The sequence below is a fragment of the Pristiophorus japonicus genome, chromosome 9, assembly GCF_044704955.1.
Source record: "Pristiophorus japonicus isolate sPriJap1 chromosome 9, sPriJap1.hap1, whole genome shotgun sequence".
Lineage (NCBI taxonomy): Eukaryota > Metazoa > Chordata > Chondrichthyes > Pristiophoridae > Pristiophorus > Pristiophorus japonicus.
In genome coordinates this window covers 78755393-78776130 of record NC_091985.1, presented here as the reverse complement: position 1 = coordinate 78776130, position 20738 = coordinate 78755393, and the positions used below count along the sequence as shown (strand labels likewise).

Genomic DNA, 20738 nt, shown 5'->3' with positions numbered 1-20738 from the left:
GTTGTTGTGATGTGGGTAACACTGGTAAGACTGCATTATTGCTCTTACTGTTCTAATAAGATGGGGGCGAGCCACCTTGAACTGCTGCCTTCCTTGGCCTAGTGTCTTGTTTGAGGCTGATCACGAAGGAGCTCTGTGAAAGATGCTTGGTTTGTATTTTGGAAGTATGCAAAACAAAAGCCTGGATTTTTCAAAGTGGTATAAATTGGGCAGCTGGTATGTCAAATTGGATGGAAGTGCCACTCCGTCGGAAATGCTCTGAGTTCTTCCATCCTGATGGATTTTTCTTTGGATGGTACTGGCATCAAATAGAGGCACCTGCCTCAGAGTGACCATTTTATTTAAATATTAATTTGTGAATGTGTCATCCTTGCATGATGTTGTGACAGCAGGATGCCAGACAGAGAGAACACCCATTTGAACTGGGCGCCAAAGTTGCTAAATCGATGTTGTCCAATACATTGGGCACTAATCTCAGAGTCATAAATCTGTGGAATTTTCTGCCCCAGGCTGGGTCATTGAATATATTTAAGGTGGAGATAGACAGATTTTTGAATGATAAGGGAGTGAAGGGTTATGGGGGGCAGGCAGGGAAGTGGAGCTGAGCCCAAGATGAGATCAGCCATGATCTTATTAAATGGTGGAGCAGGCTTGAGGGGCCAAATGGCCTACTCCTGCTCCTGTTATGTTCTTAGCCACATGTGGGGAATTGGGAGTGCCTGATTGGCCACAACTTCCAAGACGCCATGAACCCTGGCACACTTACCTGTAATTGACTGTGGAAAACAGTCTTTTGAGTGTCTACATCAGCAGAAGGACACACGTCAGCTACAAGTGCAGCATTGGGTTGACACATCCCGTGACTGTAATGGTCTGCTGTGTCCTCGTTTTTGGTTGCACCTTCTTGCTGGTATGCTGTAATACTACTCTTAATGTGGAATATACCCACCTCATGCAGCACCACAGATAACCTCAACAGCCATAAAAAAGTGGGTCAGGCGCTCGACTGCTTCACCAGACTAATGCTTGCACCTTGGGTTTCCTGGGGGGGTTTTTTGCATCTCTTTGTCCCCTCCCTTTCAGCCTTGTCAAATGGTTTTAGATGCCTTTTGAAGGTGCCCAAATTTTTGCAGAATTTCTGTCCCACCATTGTGAAACGCCTGTAATTATCCCCATTCCTTTAAATTTGACTTGCGTGCAGTGTACTGCTCCCACCATTATACACCAAATCTGTATCCATTTCAGTTTGTCTAAACGCCGTACAGGTGTAAATAACGGCAATGTTGGAAAATCCAGGCTGATCATTTTTGATGGTCTTTTCTATCCATGTTCTTGAGAGGTGAAATTAAAAATTTTTTTAAGGAATTTAGCTGAAATTTGAGAGCTGAAGCAAATAACGGTCCTGTAAGAAAGTATATAGGAACAGTTAGTTGCATATTTCCATTGGTTAGTTTGAATATTGGCAGAGCTAACCAATCAAATTATAGATGGGAGTTTAAAACTGTCCAGAAGAATTGGTTATGAGTAGCACCAGTTTTTAGTGTTACAGTGGAGGTGGCTACAGTTCAGATGGATTCTGACAGGAACTGAGGCAGGCAGCATGAAGGCTTTGGTTTAGAACCTGTTTGGTTTAGAGTAGACACGTGGAGCAGAATTAACCAGTAGAGCGCACTCGCCCAGCTTGTGGGGAAGATCAACAGTTATGGTTCAAAAGAGAGGCCAGCTGTCTGTGCTGGATTTATTTTTAGATTATTTGTCTGTTTTTCTCCTTGTATAGCTTGTGCTCTAGGCGTGTTGGTTCAGGAGAATGGCTAGCAGCCTTCTTTTTGTCGGAAGAACAATTTGTTTTGTTTTTACAGGAACTGAAACTATTATTTTTATTTTGTGGGTTCAGTGTTTAAGGATAGTTTAATTTCTATTTAAAAATTATATAGATTTTTAATATATAAAAATAAATAGATTAAATATTTGTACTATGCAGGGACACAACTTCTACCTTCATAATACTGCCTGTTTCCACTCTTGCCTCAGCTTATTTGCTGATTGAAACCCTCATTCCTGCTTTTGTTACCTCTAGATGTAACTACAGGTTGAACCTCCCTTATCCAGAACCACCCCTCGTCATGAACCATTCCCAGCTACCGGGTGGCTCATGTGCAGAACTCCGACACGAACAAATTGACGTCCTTCCTTGCTGCCGACTCCCGCAATCGCTGGCCTGGCCCCGCGATTCACCCCCCCCCATGATCTCTCTGCCGCACTCCCAACCCTAAGCCAGCCAGTCCCGATATCCCCTTGCTAAGTACCTGTACTATCCAATTTAACGTGACCATCCCTCGTCCAGAAAAGTCCCTTATCCAGATGAGGCCAGGTCCCGAGGGTTCTGGATAAGGGAGGTTCAACCTGTATTCCAATGCTCTGCTGGCCAGCCTTCCGTGTTCTACCCTCCCATCTACCACCCTCCATGAACTTGAGCTCATCCAAAACTCTGTTGTCCATATCCTAACCTGCACCAAGTCCCGTTCACCCATCACCCCTGTGTTTGCTGACCTACATTGGCTTCCGGTCCACCAAAGACCTCGATTTTAAAAATCCTTTCATAGCCTCACCCCTCCCTAAGGGCCCAAGTTTGGTCTTCTGTTTTTTTTGGTGCATTTATGTGAGGTGCGCCGATATTCCATGCTCAAAACAGCGGCGAAAAGATATCACCATATTCTCCCCGCTCTGTTGACCGTCCTTGTGCTTGTCATGGCAATTACAGTGGGGGGCGGAGCTAGGGCCCTGCGCTCAAGAGTGCCAGCAGCTCAACGCATGTGCACTGGAGGTTTCGTGCATGCGCAGTAGCTCCTCTGCAGCGTGGGACCCGATGTCTTGCCCCTATCCTAGGGTGAATCGTGCGCTGGGCTGCTGCATGTCAAGGAGAGAGTCCCGCACCTATCCCTGGCCGAGTGGCCTCCCGCACCAAGGTAGGACTTGAGTTTTATTTTTTATTTATTGATGGTTGTGCTTTTTAGTGAGGAGAGTTTTGAGGGAGGAGGGACGGAGGAGACGACGACGACGGAGTGCTAATATCTCCTTCCTTGACTCTCAATGTGTGTCTGATATCATTTCTGTGAAGCACCTTGGGTTATTTTACTGCGGTAAGGGTTCTGTATAAATGCAAGTTGTTGCAAACTGTCCTGGGAGAGTTCCTCTCTCCAGAACTTTGTGGTGTGAGGCAGGAGTGAAGTTAAATGGGTGCTAAAAGAAGAAAAGTTAGAAGTGCTACAACAACAACTTGTTTATATATCGCCTTTAACATAGTGAAACATCCCAAGACACTTCACAGGAGTATTATGAGATGAAAAAATTTGACACCGAGCCATACAAGGAGAAATTAGGGCAGGTGACCAAAAGCTTGGACAAAAAGGTAAGTTTTAAGGAGGATAGAGAGGCAAAGAGGCTTAGGCAGGGAATTCCAGAGCTTAGGGCCTAGGCAACAGAAGGCACGGCCTACAGTGGTTGAGCAATTATACTCAGGGGTGCTTGAGATGCAGACAACTCTGAGGGGTGGGCCTGAAGGCGATTACAGAGATAGGGAGGGGCGAGGCCATGGAGGGATTTGAAAATAAGGATGAGAATTTTGAAATCAAAGTTTGCTTAACCTGGAGCCAATGTAGGTCAGCGAGCACAGAGGTGATGGGTGAGTGAGACTTGGTATGAGTTAGGACACTGGCAGCCGAGTTTTGGATCACCTCGTTTACATATGGTAGAATGTGGGAGGCCAGCCAGGAGTGCGTTGGAATGGTCAAGTCTAGAGGTAAAAAGGCTTGGATGAGAGCTTCAGCAGCGGATGAGCTGAGACGAGGGCGGAGATGGGCGATGTTACGGAGGTGGAAATCGGCGGTCTTAGTTATGCTGTAGATATGTGGTCGAATGCTCATTTCAGAGTCAAATATGACATCAAGTTTGCGAACAGTGTGGTGCAGCTTCAGACAGAAGTTGGGGAGAGGGATGGAGTCAATGGCTAGGGAATGGAGTTTGTGGCGGGGACTGAAAACAATGACTTCAGTCTTCCCATTATTCAATTGGAGAAAATTTCTGCTCATCAAATTTCTGTCGAACAAGCAGTCTGACAATTTAGAGACTGTTGAGGGGTCGAGAGAAGTGGCAGTGAGGTAGAGCTGGCTGTCATTAGCATACATGTGGAAACTGATGCTGTGTTTTCGGATAATGTCGCCAAGGGGCAATATGTAGATGAGAAATAGGAGGGGGCCAAGGATAGATCCTTGGGGGACACCAGAGGTAACTGGGGGCGGGAAGAGAAGTCGTTGCAGGTGATTCTCTGTCTACGATTAACTTGATTAAAAAAGAAACCAGGCGAGTGCAGTTCCACCCTGCTCGACAACGGTGGAAATGTGTTAGAGAAAGAATGGCCCCAAGTTTCCACATGATTTGCTCCTGATTTTTAGGAGCAACTGGTGTAGAACGGAGTATCTTAGAAATCAGAATTCTCCACATTTAGTTTTCTGCAGTTCTAGTCAGGTAGAACAGTTTCACTTTGGAACAGAATTTTTTTTTCAAAAGGGGGCGTGTCCGGCCACTGACGCCTGATTTGAAAGTTTCCAGAGTGAAAACGTACTCCAAACTAACTTAGAATGGAGCAAGTGAAGATTTTTGTACGCTTGAAAAAACCTTGTCTACACATTAAAAAATCAGGTGCAGGTTACAAATTAGGCGTCGGGAACGAGGTGGGAGGGGGGGGAAGGGAAGTCATTAAATTCTACAATCAATCCTTAGTTATACTTATACAAATATTATACAAATAAATCCAACCTGAATAAAAATTTATAAGCAAAGAAAAGATTAAATAAACCATGTTCCTACCTGTGTGAAAGTGCTTCAGGCAGGCCTTGCAGCCAGCGGTGTGGCGTCAGTGTCTCAATGGCAGGGGCAGCAAGCAGCCTTCGAGCTGAGCTGCGGTGCTTGAGGCAGGCCTTCATTCCCCGCGAAGATGCAGCACCCGGACAGACTTGAGGCCATTCGGCCATGGGATTGCAGCGGCATCAGTGGCTGGCCGGGAGCAGCAGCAGCCTTCGAGCTGAGCTGCAGTGCTTGAGGCAGGCCTTCATTCCCTGCGAAGATGCAGCATCCGGACGGACTTGAGGCCATTCGGCCATGGGATTGCAGCGGCGTCAGTGGCTGGTCGGGAGCAGCAGCCTTCGAGCTGTGAGGGGGACTGACTGAGGCCATTTGGACAGGGAGAGGCAGCCACATCGACATCTTTATATTTAAATTTGCAGAATGGGTGCACCACATATTATGCAATGGTTTGCTTCCTCATGCAAGAAATTCTTTGTTCTTGGTGGAAGTTGACCCATTGCAAAGTTGAATTGGCACTTTTATTTCTCCAAACGCACAGTCCTTAATTTTCAGGCACCGGTTCTGCAAGTTTAGCAGTGAAAAGCTGAACTCACTGATTTCAGCAGGTGATTTATTCAGCAGTGCTGCTAAAAGCACTCCCTCACACACAGAAATATCAAGAAAATTAAAATACGAGCCTTTGCAGGGGTCCAAGAAACAAATCTTCACTTTTTCTGCAGCACTTTTAAAAATGGCCGAGTGCCAATGTTTACTTCAGACTGCGCGTGCGCGAACGCTCCAACGCGAACGCGCAGGGTTGCCGGCACCAAGAAGCCTCATTTAAATTGTACCCGCCCCCTCCTACTTACAAAATCGGCGCGAGTGGTAGGCTCCGCCCCCTGTGCGCCACGCCAAGCAGACATCGAGCTCCAAGGAGCTCGAGAATACCGCATTTTTTTTCAGGCGCTGTTTTCGGCGCGAAAAACAGGCGCCCAGCTCTGACGTGCGCCTTTTTCGCCGCGTGTGGAAACTTGGGGCCATAGAGTGGTCAACCGTGTCAAAGGCTACGGACAAGTCAAGAAAGACGAGGAGAGATCGTTTGCCTTTGCCACAGTCACAAAGGATGTAATTTATGACTTTAATGAGAGTGTTTTGGTACTGTAACAGAAAAGAGGTAAAAGAGAAATGTACCGACCAAACTGCTATGGGAACAGCAAGAAGGTGATTGTATACAGGAGGCCGAGTGAGGTAAATAATAGATACAAATTCCAAAGTGAAAAAACTGGTACCTTTTTGTACTTAAAAAGGGATGTTTGCATTTTGATCAGAGAAAATTTAAAATCACCAGTAGGATAGGTCTCTTGGTAGGATGCAGGCAAAATAAGGTATGTTTTCTTTGGGTCAATCAGTAAGTGAAACTGGATAAAGAAAAATTGTTTAAAATCCACATCAAGTTAGCCTTTTATTGAGTATGGCATCAAGGAACCCAGGCAAAACTGAAATCAATGAGTCAAAGGGAAAACCCTCCAATGGCTGGAGTCATATCTAATTCAAAGGAAGCTGGTGTGGTTGTTGGAGTTTAGTCATTATAGCTCCAATGCTTCACAGCAGGAGTTCCTCAAGAAGACATCCTCGGTCCAACCATCTTCAGCTACTTCATTACCGACCTTCCCTCTGTCATTAGATCAGAAGCGAGGGTCTTTGCGGACAATTCCACAGTGTTCAGCTCCATTGTCATCTGATAATGAAGCAGCATGCCAGCCTACAACAGGACCTGATGACATCCAGGCTTGGGCTGACGAGTCACAGGGAACATTCACGACACAAGTTCCAGGTAATGATCACCTTGAACAAGAGAAAGCTCAGCTTCATTTGACCTTGAGTGGCACCTCCATCAGCAAATCCCAAACCATCAATATCTTGGGGGTCACCATTAATCAGAAGCTGAACTGGACTAGCCACATCAACACTGGCTACAATAACTGAGCATAGATGAGGTACTCTGATGAGTGACTCACCTCCTAACCCCTCAAAGACTGTCCACCATCGACAAGGCTCGCCAGGAGTGTGATGGAATACTCGCCACTTGCAGGATAGCTGCAGCAATACACAAGCTTGACCTATCCAAGATAGAGCAATTTGCTTGGTTGGTACCCTTGCCACTGGACTCCATAGCCTACCCTATCACCACCAGTGCGCTGCGGCTGCAGTATGTATAATCTATAGGATTTACTGTAGTACCTCTTTCCCCCGTGACCCCTACCACCAGGAAGACAAGGGCAACAATGTTGTGGGAACACCATCGCATGTTCCCCATGTCATACACCATTATGACTTGGATATATTTTTCACTAATCCTTCATTGTTGCTGGATCAATATCCTAGAATTCCCTACTAACACCATTGTGGGAGCACCATCACTACAAGGACTGCAGCAATTCAAGGAGAATGTCCATCACCACTGTACCAAGTCAATTCGGAATGGGCAATAAACACCCACAACACCCACATCCCAAGAACATAAAATAAAAATAATTAATTAATTTCTGTGGACCTAGCACAGATTAATTGGCAGATCATAGTGGGCCAGCAATGCAAGATATTTAAATAATGGAACAGGTGCAGGTAAGTAAACATTACAGCCAAAATTAAAGGGGCTGTGTCAAAGGCAGTATAAAATGGAAAAAAATTATATTAAAAACAGCATATAAAAGGAAAAGACTTGCATTTGTATAATGCCTTTCACGATCTCGGGACGTCCTAAAGTGATTTTTTTGGTGGGAGGAAAGGGAAATATAGCCTAAGTAGTAAGACTCTTAACAGAATTGTTATTTAGTTTTTATGTACCTGTATCTATCCTTTTATATGCTTACCAAGGAAAAAAAAACTTGCATTTATATAGCGCTTTCACAACCTCAGGATGTCCTAAAGTGCTTTACAGTCAATTAAATACTTGACTCGTGACTGCAGTTCTTTTTTTTTAATGTCAGAAGCACAGCAATGTGTTAATGACCAGATAAACTGTTTTTCAGTGATGTTGATTGAGGGATAACTATTAGCCAGGACTCCAGGGATAACTCCCCTGCTCCTCTTCGAAATAGTGCTATGGGATCTTTTACGTCCACCTGAGAGCGCGCACAGGGCTTCGGTTTAAGGTCTCATCCGAGAGACGGCATCTCCGACAGTGCAATTCTCCCTCAGTATTGGAGCGTCAGCCTAGATATTTCTGCCCAAATCTCTCGAGTGGGACTAGAACCCACAACCTTAGCGATTATGCTACCCATTGAGCCACAGCTGACACTGTTGAAGTATCTGCTTAACTTTTTCATGTCATTCATTATTCAGATTTCTTCACAGACTCCAGATTAAACTCTAAAAGATAGTTGAAAAATTTCCGACTAATCAATAAATAGGGCTATGTGGAATGTGAATAACTCTCCTACCTTCAGAAGGAACTGACAACTACATACATACATGAACCGTCACAGCATATTTATGTGTGAATTGTGTAGTGTGTGTTCCCCCTCGAGCAGCTTGCATGAAGGTTGTCGCATATAACTCCAAATTTATTGATTTTAATTTGGGACATAATTTCTGAGTGCTGCTTTTTAAAAAAAAAAAAAATTTTTATGTACCATGACTGAATTAAAGGAGTTAAAACTAGACAAAAAAACCTTATTTTTTGTTGCATACATGTTTTTGGTGAATCAAGGGGATTAGCTGCTGCGCCTCTTCAATACTACCAGGGAATCTTTTAGCAATCACTTGAATTGGTACATGGCGCCTTGATGCAAAATGATGGCACCGTTGGCAATGCAACATTCCCTCAGTTCTGCGCAGGAGATCAACCTAGGTTACAAACTGAAGTTCTAGCTTGGCATATGAACACTCAATGTTTTGATTCAGAGCCAAAAAATGGTGGTATCCAAGCTGATCTAACAGTAGATTCCAAAATGCTGGGAAATGCAAGAAATAAAGTTTTCTTTTTTAAAAAAAAAAAACATTTTCTACATGGGCGGGAGACTATGCCGTTTGGGCCACAGAGAATAAATCTTGAGGTTTTTCAGTGCACAAATCCACCCACCTCCCCTTTCAAACTTCTAAATTTATCATCTCAGCAACATGCATCATGTGTACTTTTATTGTTCTTTCTACAATACAAGCATTGGAATGTTGGGTATAGTTTCTGATTAAATCATAAGCCTGTGAACATTTCCATTTTCAGTATAACCACCTGTTTTCACATGTTTGCTATACTTGGTTCTTTTTAAATTGGAATTTTTTTTTACAGGGTTGGGTACGGTTTGCTTTTTTTGAAACTTTGTGGTTTTAGCATGTATGCACTGAACATAAGAGGGAAAAAAAGGTGCTAATAATGAGTATAGTATTAGGCAGTCCCTCGTGTCGAAGATGACCCGCTTCAACACTAAAAAGGGATGAGTTCACAGGGGTTTCAATGAGAGACCTGACATTCCAGATCCCGAACTACATATTGAAAGGTGAAAGATGCCTGTGCGTGGATTTTTTAACGTGGGCTGGCCGTTGCACAACAGCCACCACACAGGCTTGACGGTCTTGGTCCAATGGCAAGAGTTAGCAAAGACGACTGGAGACCAAGCTCTGCTGCACGGACTGAGTGCGCACATATACTCCTACTGTCCCATGCTGCCTCTGGGCCCCGATCTGTCCGCCATGATCTCCTGCTCCTCTGCTGTACCCGTGACCCGCCGGTGATGCTGCCCACATTCCAATCGGCATCACCCAGTCGCCCTCCTCGAAGCCGTATAAAAGGAGGAGCGGCGGCCCTGGAACCTGTGTGGCGCCCCGATCTGCGAAGATACACCAGCCGCTGGTCGATGGTATAAAAGGAGGAGCCACTGCAAGGTGCAGCGCAAGCTGTCCCAGGAGGGCGATGGCTTCGATAGCACGGATTAGATACAGAGTAAAGCTCCCTCTACATCCAGGGCAGGTATAGCATGGGTTAGATACAGCATAAAGCTCCCTCTACATTGTCCCATCAAACACTCCCAGGGCAGGTACACGGACAATGTTATCGCTGCCTTCTCTGGATACCAAGGCTAGGGGAGGCACTCTGAAAGGTACGGGGAGCTGGGACTTGTCCATGAGAGTAACCGAAGGTATGAGAACTGAAATAATCTAGAGTGTGGGAAAGGATTCATTCTGTCATCCAGTCTCACTGCACACCAACTTGTTCATACTGATAAGAGACTGTTTAAATGTTCTGACTGAAAAAAGCTTTATAAGCAGAAGGGATCTTCTGACACACCAGCGAGTTCACACTGGGGAGAGGCTGTTCACCTTCTCCATGTGTGGGAAGGATTTTGCTCCGTCATCCCACCTGCTGACACACCAGAGAATTCATACCAGGGAGTGGCCGTTCACCTGCTTCGTTTGTGGGAAGGGATTCACTCAGTCATCCATCCTTTTGAGACACCAGCGAGTTCACAAGTGACTGCTGTGGTTGGATTCTGCTGCTGTTAATCACATCCAGGACTGAACCCTGTTCATTCTGGCATTTCGGGTTTGTTTCTGCTGCTGATAACCCGCACAACTGGGGTGGAGTTTAATATTTTGATATGTCAAATAGATTAGGTTTGTTTCAAACAGTGTGTCGGGTCCTTTATTTTCTAAGATAAGAGAAGACAAATTGATGTACTATTACAGACTGCTCCATTTTGGGACCTTGTCTCCTTTCTAACTCTAGAACAGTGCGTGATTGCATAATGAGGGGACTTACATGTCTGGCCAAGAGTTGGGAGTCCATAAAGATGTGTTGCTTCCTGGTACCAGGGTGAAGGACATCTAGGAACATGCAGACAGAATTTTTGGAGGTTTTGTTGAGCCACCAATGATAGTTTATATAGGAGCCAATGACATGGTTAGGAGTGAAGAAAGGTTCTTGCATAGGGATTATGAGTAGCGAGACATCAAGACTAGTATTTTTGGGAGTATTACTGTACCCTGAGCTAATCCTAATGGGCAGAAGAAGATTAGATAACTGAACATATGGTATAGGACATGATTTCAGTTTTGAGAGTAGTGGAATGGAATGGTCCTGACAGCAAGAATAAATAGAGTTATGGATATGATTTTAAATGAGTATGCCTGGGGTTGAGATGGAGAAACTTGCCGTAGAAAGATGGGTGAGAAGTTAAGAATTATAGTGGAGGAAAAAAAGAGGCATAACAATGATTTTATACAGTTGTGTGTAATATGAAGAATGAACTTGGGAAACTATTTCGTATAGGGCAGTATGACAATGTGACTTTGAGAATCTTGACTTCAGCCATGGCAGGACTAGGAAAAACATTTTTGGCCATAACATTTACAGAAGAGATGGATAAATCAAAAGTGGAGGAGGGGTGACATCATTAAGTGCTTGATTACATAGTGTTAGAAAGGAAGGGTATTAAAGGTGGTGTCTATGGAGATTCACTAGGATGATACGAGGGAAGAAAAGATTCACTAGGATGATACCAGGGAAGAAACGATACAATTATGCTGAGCGACTCCAAACTATTCCGGCTGTCTTCACTGGAGCATACAAGGTTAAAAGGGATTTAATAGCAGTGCTTAAAATTCTGAAATAGTTTGAGAACAAATAGTGAAAGATTATTTCCACTAGTTAATGAATCGGTGAAGGATTCTAAACTAGAAGTATGAAAAGGGAACTTGGAAGGACCTTTTTTCATGCAATGGATTATTAGGATATGGAAAACTTTACCACAGTCCCACTGAAGCAGAGACAATGACTACATTTATGATGAAAGATACTAATGCATTTTTCAAATAAGATTAATGGGCAAAGTATTTCAAATGAAATAGATTTGGAACTTGCTCATTCTTTTCCCAATGGATGAACAGCTCCAGTGTGTCATTTGCACTATTTTTGTGGAGAGAGAGAATTATGGGCCCAATTTTTATTTTATTTTTTTTGCTTCTGCTGATTGGACAGCCAAGCTCCTGGGACATTGCGAAATCCACATGGGTAACCGATTTTAAAATAAAATTCCTGGAGAAGCAGCAGTCCTTTCTGAAATCTCATTTGACCTTAATTCTAAGTAACAGCCAGATGTCCTGAGAATCAGGAGGGTCAAATAAATTAGCACAGGAATTTGAAATTGAAGTGAAGATATAATTGATGGTCCTACCTGAAAAGAGAAACTTTCGTCTGAGTTTACTGGTCCTTTGAAACTCATCCCAATTCGATCCATTTAAAATATGTTGTGAATGTCTTTCTGTCGCAGGTCAGAGGAGTTCACTGATGAGAAAACATCTATGTTTATGTCTGTAATGGGACTGAATTAGTGTAGTTTAAAAATTCTTGCCTCTTGTTTCCCTACTTCAGTGCTTATCAGATGTTTACATGGGCAGAGCTGGTAATGCATCTCGAGTTTGAATGTGTCTTATCTTGAATAAAGTTTTCACAATTAGCTGAGACTCATAATCCTCAAAGTTTCACCGGTAAATAAACACCAACATTCTGAAACAAAACCATAATTTCAAAATGTTCTGTCTTGGTATTTTTTTTAAATGTTCTGTAGAGCTGAAAGACTTTGCTGAAGAGTTAAAGAATTAATAATGACAATTTGGTTAAATAAAAACTTTTTCTGGAGATCCTTTCAACCTCTGAACCTGCTAACTGCTACAAATATTGGGGACAGATGACTAAAATCAAAGATACTTGTTGGCTTCCATGCTTATTGCTGAGTTCTTCAGCCTGTCATCAGCCCAAATTCCACATACCTGTGTGTTATAATTGCATAGCTTAAAGCTGTTGTTCTTGCAGAGGATTAGTGTCAACAGTTATGCTGCTTTCATACTGTCCTTTTGGCATAGGCCTCATACCAAAATTGCAGTGTATGTTGGTGCAATATTGCAAAAGCTATCTGGAAGAAGTGATCTCGCGCGGTAAAGGTAGGCACAGGTGATGGGAGGTCACTGACCTGCAGTTCATATGTGTTTGAGTACACTTGCATGGAGCTTTGTGCTGCTCTCTCCAATTTCACAACTATGTGAGCAAATTGGGCACAAACTTGTGCTGCAATGCTGGTGATCTGGTTTTGGACTTGCATTTGCATACTGTCACTTTTCCAGAGAGCAATGTACCTGGAGATTATAGCTGAATGAACAATGTGGATGATCCAGTTCCATAGAGCTCCAGTCCTGAGGAATGCACACATTTTGAACCAAACATGCCTTCTGTGATGACCCAATAACACAGTCTGTACAGGTAGGTGCAGTAAAGAGTATTGTACATACAAAAAAATACAAATCCATAACAAATGGTTTATTTTTAAGAGGAAACATCAGGCCATTGTTCTCAAGTTGATTGCTTTGGTTTTCAAAAGTCGGAGGTAAATAGAGTAGACAGCTTAACAGATCTTGGACCACATCACTGAGTTGGGTGTTTGGCTGGCATCACTGTTTTGTGTTTTTTTTTAAAACTAACTGTTTTAAGGCTTTTTAAAAAAAAAAGCGCTCTCAATTTTATAATTTGTTTCTGTTATTGATGACTGCACACTGAAGTGAGTCCACAGGATTTTACCATTATTACGTCGAGGAACCAACTCGAGAGCTGGCCATCCTAGACTGGGTGTTCTGTAATGAGAGAGGATTAATTAGCAATCTTGTTGTGCGAGGCCCCTTGGGGAAGAGTGACCATAATATTGTAGAATTCTTCATTTAAGGTGGAGAGTGACGCAGTTAATTCGGAGACTAGGGTCCTGAATTTAAAGAAAGGTAACTTCGATGGTATGAGACGTGAATTGACTAGGATAGACTGGCGAATAATACTTAAAGGGTTGACGGTGGATAGGCAATGGCAGATATTTAACGATCACATGGATGAACTTCAACAATTGTACATCCCTGTCTGGCATAAAAATAAAACTGGGAAGATGGCTCAACCGTGGCTAACAAGGGAAATTAGGGATAATGTTAAATCCAAGGAAGAGCCGTATAAATTGGGCAGAAAAAGCAGCAAACCTGAGGACGGGGAGAAATTTAGAATTCAGCAGAGGAGGACAAAGGGTTTAATTAGGAGGGGGAAAATAGAGTATGAGAGTAAGCTTGCAGGGAACATAAAAACTGACTGCAAAAGCTTCTATAAATATGTGAAGAGAAAAAGATTAGTGAAAACAAATGTAGGTCCTTTGCAGTCAGAATCAGGTGAATTTATAATGGGGAACAAAGAAATGGCAGACCAATTGAACAAGTACTTTGGTTCTGTCTCCACTAAGGAGGACACAAATAGCCTTCCGGAAATACAAGGGGACAGAGGGTCTAGCGAGAAGGAGGAACTGAAGAAAATCCTTATTAGTAAGGAAATTGTGTTCGGGAAATTGGGACTGAAGGCCCAGGGTCTGGTAGTCTGCATCCCAGAGTACTTAAGGAAGTGGCCCTAGAAATAGTGGATGCATTGGTGGTCATTTTCCAACATTCTCTGGATCAGTTCCTATGGATTGGACGGTAGCTAATGTAACCCCACTTTTATTTTTAAAAAAAAGGAGAGAGAGAGAAAACAAGGAATTATAGACCGGTTAGCCTGACATCGGTAGTGGGGAAAATGTTGGAATCAATTATTAAAGATGTAATAGTGCATTTGTAAAGCAGTGACAGGATCAGTCCAAGTCAGCATGGATTTATGAAAGGGAAATCATGCTTGACAAATCTTCTAGAATTTTTTGAGGATGTAACTAGTAGAGTGGACAAGGGAGAACCAGTGGATGTGATGTATTTGGACTTTCAAAAGGCTTTTGACAAGGTCCCACGCAAGAGATTAGTGTGCAAAATTAAAGCACATGGTATTGGGGGTAATGTATTGATGTGGATAGAGAACTGGTTGGCAGACAGGAAGCAAAGAGTAGGAATAAACGGGTCCTTTTCAGAATGACAGGCAGTGACTAGTGGGGTACCGCAAGGTTTGGTGCTGGGACCCCAGCTATTTCCAATATACATTAATGATTTAGATGAAGGAATTGAATGTAATATCTCCAAGTTTGCAGTTGACACTAAGCTGGGTGGCGCTGTGAGGAGGATGCTAAGAGGTTGCAGGGTGACGTGGACAGGTTAGGTGAGTGGGCAAATGCATGGCAGATGCAGTATAATGTAGATAAACGTGAGATTATCCATCTTGGTGGCAAAAACAGGAAGGTGTAATATTATCTTAATGTGACAGATTAGGAAAAGGGGAGGTGTAATGAGACCTGGGTGCCATGGTACATCAATCATTAAAAGTTGGCATGCAGATACAGCAGGCGGTGAAGAAGGCAAATGGCATGTTGGCCTTCATAGCGAGAGGATTTGAGTATAGGAGCAGGGGTAGGTCTTGCTGCAGTTGTACAAGGCCTTCGTGAGGCCACACCTTGAATATTGTGTACAGTTTTGATCTCCTAATCTGAGGAAGGACATTCTTGCTATTTGAGGGAATGCAGCGAAGGTTCACCAGACTGATTCCTGGGATGGCAGGACTGACATATGAAGAAAGACTGGATCGACTAGGCTTAGATTCACTGGAATTTAGAAGAATGAGGGGATCTCCAAGAAACATAAAATTCTGACGAGATTGGACAGGTTGGATGCAGGAAGAATGTTCCCAATGTTGGGGAAGTCCAGAACCAGGGGTCACAGTCGAAGGATAAGAGGTAAGCCATTTAGGACCGAGATGAAGAGAAACTTCTTCACTGAGAATTGTGAACCTGTGGCATTCTCTACCACAGAAAGTTGTTGAGGCCAGTTCATTAGATATATTTAAAAGGGAGTTAGATGTGGCCCTTACGGCTAAAGGGATCAAAGGGTATGGAGAGAAAGCAGAAATGGGGTATTAAAGTTGCATGATCAGCCATGATCATATTGAATGGTGGTGCAGGCTCGAAGGGCCGAATGGCCTGATCCTGCACCTATTTTCTTTATTTTCTATGACCTGTTTGAAGATTGTATCTTGAGATTACTGATGTGGGGATGTGAACAAGAAATCTCCGTTCATACCTTTGCTTAACTGAGGTCTGAAGTGGAAATTGCCCCTTTTATAGAAAGTGTACGAGATGAAACGTGCACTATTCAGCAACCTGGTGACAAATGACCATGTATTTATGTAACAGCGGAAGGCCCAAATAAAAGAGCTTATCCTTTCATGAGATTCCTGATGTTGAGATTCATGCCACTATTGGTGTGTGTATGCGACTGGCTCCAAGAGTGATGCTGTCAAGAATTCTATCTGTTAATAAGATTTCTGTAACATTTCCAGAAGCACTGAATGAGCATCATCCCATAAACTCCTGAGTTCTGCCCACAGCTGCCTATTTGTTACAATAGATGGGATAACTTATGGATGATCGCACAATGTGTGCTGACGTCAGAGGATGACAATCACACACTATTACACTAACATTAGAATGTAATAAGTTATTAAGCCAGATGCTACCACCACACACAGCTGTTTCTCTGCCCCCTTATTTGATCATCTAATCCTCCGAATGAGCTCTCCAACTACTCTGGCTCCCCATTAATCTATAAATTCCTAAACTTAGGAATATATATTTTTTAATCAATAAAGTTCAATATTCTGATGCACCATGGATCTGTTTTTGCCACCATTTCCTCCATTATACTCCTGGGGTGCTAAATCTTCCCAGGGCATGTTTCCACGGCACAGACAACCAGTGGCCATTCTTCATGTTAGACAGTAAATGTTGGCAAGCTATATAGATGGTGTCGCTGCCAAGCTTGATTCTGTCCTCATCTGACATCTGCTTTCTACCAGGAATCACTGCGTAGCAGTCAAGAATCTTTGGAGGGAATGCGCCAGAGACTGAGGCCAATTTTAGCATTTCACCCAATTAATTCGGCATCTTTTAGGCAATGAATCTGGAACCTTCTATTTACAGAGCCTTACTGATTTTAATTGATCGTACTAAATTACTCAACAGGTCTAATTCATTCGTTTGATGTGCCTGGTCTACTTCAGACTAGACCTTTTAAAGCCACTAAGTCAGAAGTTTCCACAATTGGAGCAATAGAAATTAGCTTCTAATAGAAAAGGATGAGGTAGATTTAAGTGTGAAATTATTTATTTTTGAAATTAAGATGACTCATAGGGACTGCCACTCACCCCTTTACTCTTTCCACACCTACTACAGACCGTTTTGTTTGAAGATAGTAAGAAAGCAGGCTGGGTATTTTCAAGTTTTTTCATTAGATAATACCCAAAACTCCATGAATGAAATGGTGATGGTGGGTGTGGGGTGAAAAAACAGAATTGTACTTGTTCACAATTTTGATCTTCCCATGACCTGAATAAATGATTATAGTTATGATAACCTCACAATTTAAAAAAGAAAGTTGCATTTTCTTAAGTGAAACATGGTGATGTATAATTGCATTTTATTTTAATTTTTCTTCCCTTTTCATGTAGACAGGGTATGATAGCGTAGAGGTTGTGTTACTGGACTGGTAATCCAGAGACCTGGGCTAATAATCCAGAGAATGTGAGTTGAAATTCCACCATGTCAGTTTGAGAATTTAAATTCCGTTTAGGAAACCTGGAAATAAAAAGCTAGTATCAGTAAAAGTGACCATAAATCTGTTGAATTTATGTAAAATAGAATATGTATTGGCATCACAATAGTATAGGAACAGGAGTAAGCCCCTCGAGCCTGTTCCGCCATACAATGAGATCATGGCTGATCTGCCACCTAACTCCATATATCTGCCTTAGGCCCATATCCTTTAATAACTTTGGTTAACAAAAAGCTAGCAATCATAGATTTAAAATTAACAATTGATCTAACATTAATTGCCATTTGCGGAAGAGAGTTCCAAACTTCAACCACCCTTTGTGAATAGAAGTGTTTCCTAATTTCATTCTTGAAAGGTCTGGCTCTTAATTTTTAAACTATGCCCCATGTCGTAGAATCCCCAACCAACAGAAATAGTTTCTCTCTATGTACCATATCTGTTCCCCTTAATATCTTGAAAACTTTGATCCGATCACCCCATAACCTTCAAAATTCTAAGGAATACAATCCTAATTTGTGTAATCTCTCCTCGTAACTTAACCTTTGAAGTCTGAGTATCATTCTGGTAAACCTACGCTGCACTCCAAGGCCAATATATTCTTCCTAAGGTGTGGTGCCCAGAACTGTACACCATACTTCAGGTGTGGTCTAACCAGGGTTTTGTATAGCTGAAGCATAACTTCTCCCCCCTTGTATTCTAGTCCTCTAGATATCAAGGCCAGCATTCCATTAGCCTTTTTGATAATTTTCTGTACCTGTTCATGACATTTTAATGATCCATGATACCTGGATTCCCAAGTCTCTTTGGACCTCCACTATGTTTAGCTTTTCACCATTTAGAAAGTAACCTGTTCTATCCTTTTTAGTGATCTCACATTTGCTTAAATTCAAATTCATTTGCCACAGTTTTGCTCATTCACTTAATCTATCAATATCTCTTTGTAATATTATGCTTTCATCTACAATTGCCTACAGTGCCGCCTATCTTTGTGTCATTGGAAAATTTGGATTATATGACTTTCAATGCCATCATCTAAGTTGTTTATAAATATTGCTTGACCCCCGGTCCGGACGTTGATTGAATCAGTGGTGGATCTATTGGTCAGGATCACGGCTTGCATGTCGTCGTAGAGCAGGTGGAGGATGGCGACAAACTTTTGGGGGCAGCCGAAACTGAGGTGGACGCTCCATAGTCCCTTGCGGTTAACAATGTCAAAGGCCTTTCTAAGGTCAAAGGATGCCATGTACAAGGGTTGGCGTTGTTCCCTGCATTTCTCTTGCAGTTGCCACGCCGTAAAGATCATGTCCATTGTACCCCGTAGTGGACGGAATCCGCACTGTGACTCTGGGAGGAGCTCCTCGGCCACAAGGAGAAGACGATTGAGGAGGATTCTAGCGATTACTTTCCCAGTGGCTAACAACAGGGAGATTTCTCTGTAGTTGCCGCAGTCGGACTTGTCCCCTTTTTTAAAGATGGTCCGGACTGGGGTCAAGCAGGACTGTGTCATCGCGCCAACCTTCTTCTCAATCTTCTTCGTTGCAATGCACCACCTTACAGTCAACCAGTTCCCCACTGGAGTGGAATTAAACTATAGAACCAGTGGGCACCTGTTCAACTTTCGTCTCCTCCAGGCCAGATCCAAGACCGTCCCATCCTCTGTTGTCGAACTACAGTACATGGACAACACTTGCTTCTGCACACATTCAGAGCTGAACTCCAAGTCATTATCAACATCTTCACCGAGGCGTACGAAAGCATAGGCCTTACACTAAACATCCGAAAGACAAAGATCCTCCATCAACCTAACCCCACTACACAGCACAGCCCCACAAAGATTCACGGCACGGCCGTGGGCAACATGGACCACTTTCCATACCTCGGGAGCCTATTATCAGCAAGGGCAGACTTCGACGACTGGTTCAACAACGCCTCCAATGCAGCCTTCGGCCGCCTGAGGAAGAGTATGTTTGAAGATCAGACCCTCAAATTTGGCACCAAGCTTATGGCCTATAAGGCTGTAGTGGTACCTGCCTTCCTGTATGACTCAGAGACGTGGACCATATACAGTAGATACCTCATCGCTGGAGAAATACCACCAGCGATGTCTCCGCAGGATCCTGCAAATCCCCTGAGAGGACAGACTCACCAACGTTGGTGTTCTCGATCAGGCCAACATCCCCAGCATCGAAGCGCTGACCACACTCGACCAGCTCCGTTGGGCGGGCCACATTGTTCGCATGCCCGCCACGAGACTCCCAAAGCAAGCGGTCTACTCAGAACTCCTACACGGCAAGCGAGCCCCAGGTGGGCAGAGGAAACGTTTCAAGGACACTCTCAAAGCCTCCTTGATAAAGTGCAACATCCCCTGACACCTGGGAGTCCCTGGTCAAAGACCACCCTAAGTGGAGAAAGAGCAGCCGGGAGGGCATTGAGCACCTCTAGTCTCGTCGCCAAGAGCATGCAGAAAACAAATGCAGGCAGCGGAAGGAGCGTGCGGCAAACCAGACGCCCCACCCACCCTTTCCTACAAAGACTGCCCCACCTGCGACAGAGACTGTAATTCCCGTATTGGACTGTTCAGTCACCTGAGGACTCACTTTGATGATGATTATAAATATTGTGAATAATTGAGGCCCAACATAGATCCCTGCGGGACACCACGAGTCACATCCTACCAATTTGAGTAGTTACCCATTATCCCTTCTCTCTGACTCCTGCTGCTCAGCCAATTTCCTAACCAGGTCAATAATTTGCCCTCAATTCCGTGGGCTTCGATGACGGTCTCTTATGAGGGACTTTATCAAATGCCTTCCGGAAGTCCATAGACATTCCCCTGTCCACTATTTTAGTCACCTCTTCAAAAAATTCAGTTAGGTTATGTCTGATAAACCTACTTTTTACACATCTATGCTGACTCTCTCTGATCAATTGAACATTTTTAATGTGTTCAGTCACCCTATCCTTAATTATAAACTCCAGCAATTTCCTGACAACAGATATTAGGCTAACTGGTCTCTCATTCCCTGGTTTTCCCCCCCCTCACCATTCTTAAATAGCGGAGTCTCATGCGCAATTTTCCCATCTAAAGGAACAGTTCCTGTATCTTGTGAACTTTTGGAAAATTATAGTTAGGGGATCTGCAATGTGGTCACCTACTTCCTTTAAAACCCTGGGATGGAAACCACCTGGTCCTGGGGATTTGTCACTCTTTAATGCCGTTAGTTTCTCCATTACATATGTTAATTTTATTGAGTTCATGTCCCCGATTCAATATTGGTTTCTTTTGGATTTCCTGTGTAAATACTGATGCAAAGTAATTATTCAACATGTCCGCCATTTCCTTATTATCATTGACA

At 43.3% G+C, this 20738-nt stretch overlaps 1 protein-coding gene across 3 annotated transcripts in view; it reads left to right on the top strand.

The window, feature by feature from the left end:
• The window catches only part of lpgat1 (lysophosphatidylglycerol acyltransferase 1), a 151485-nt gene that overhangs the window by 51262 nt on the left and 79485 nt on the right, over window positions 1–20738 (top strand). The gene's annotated exons all lie outside the window — the stretch shown is intronic.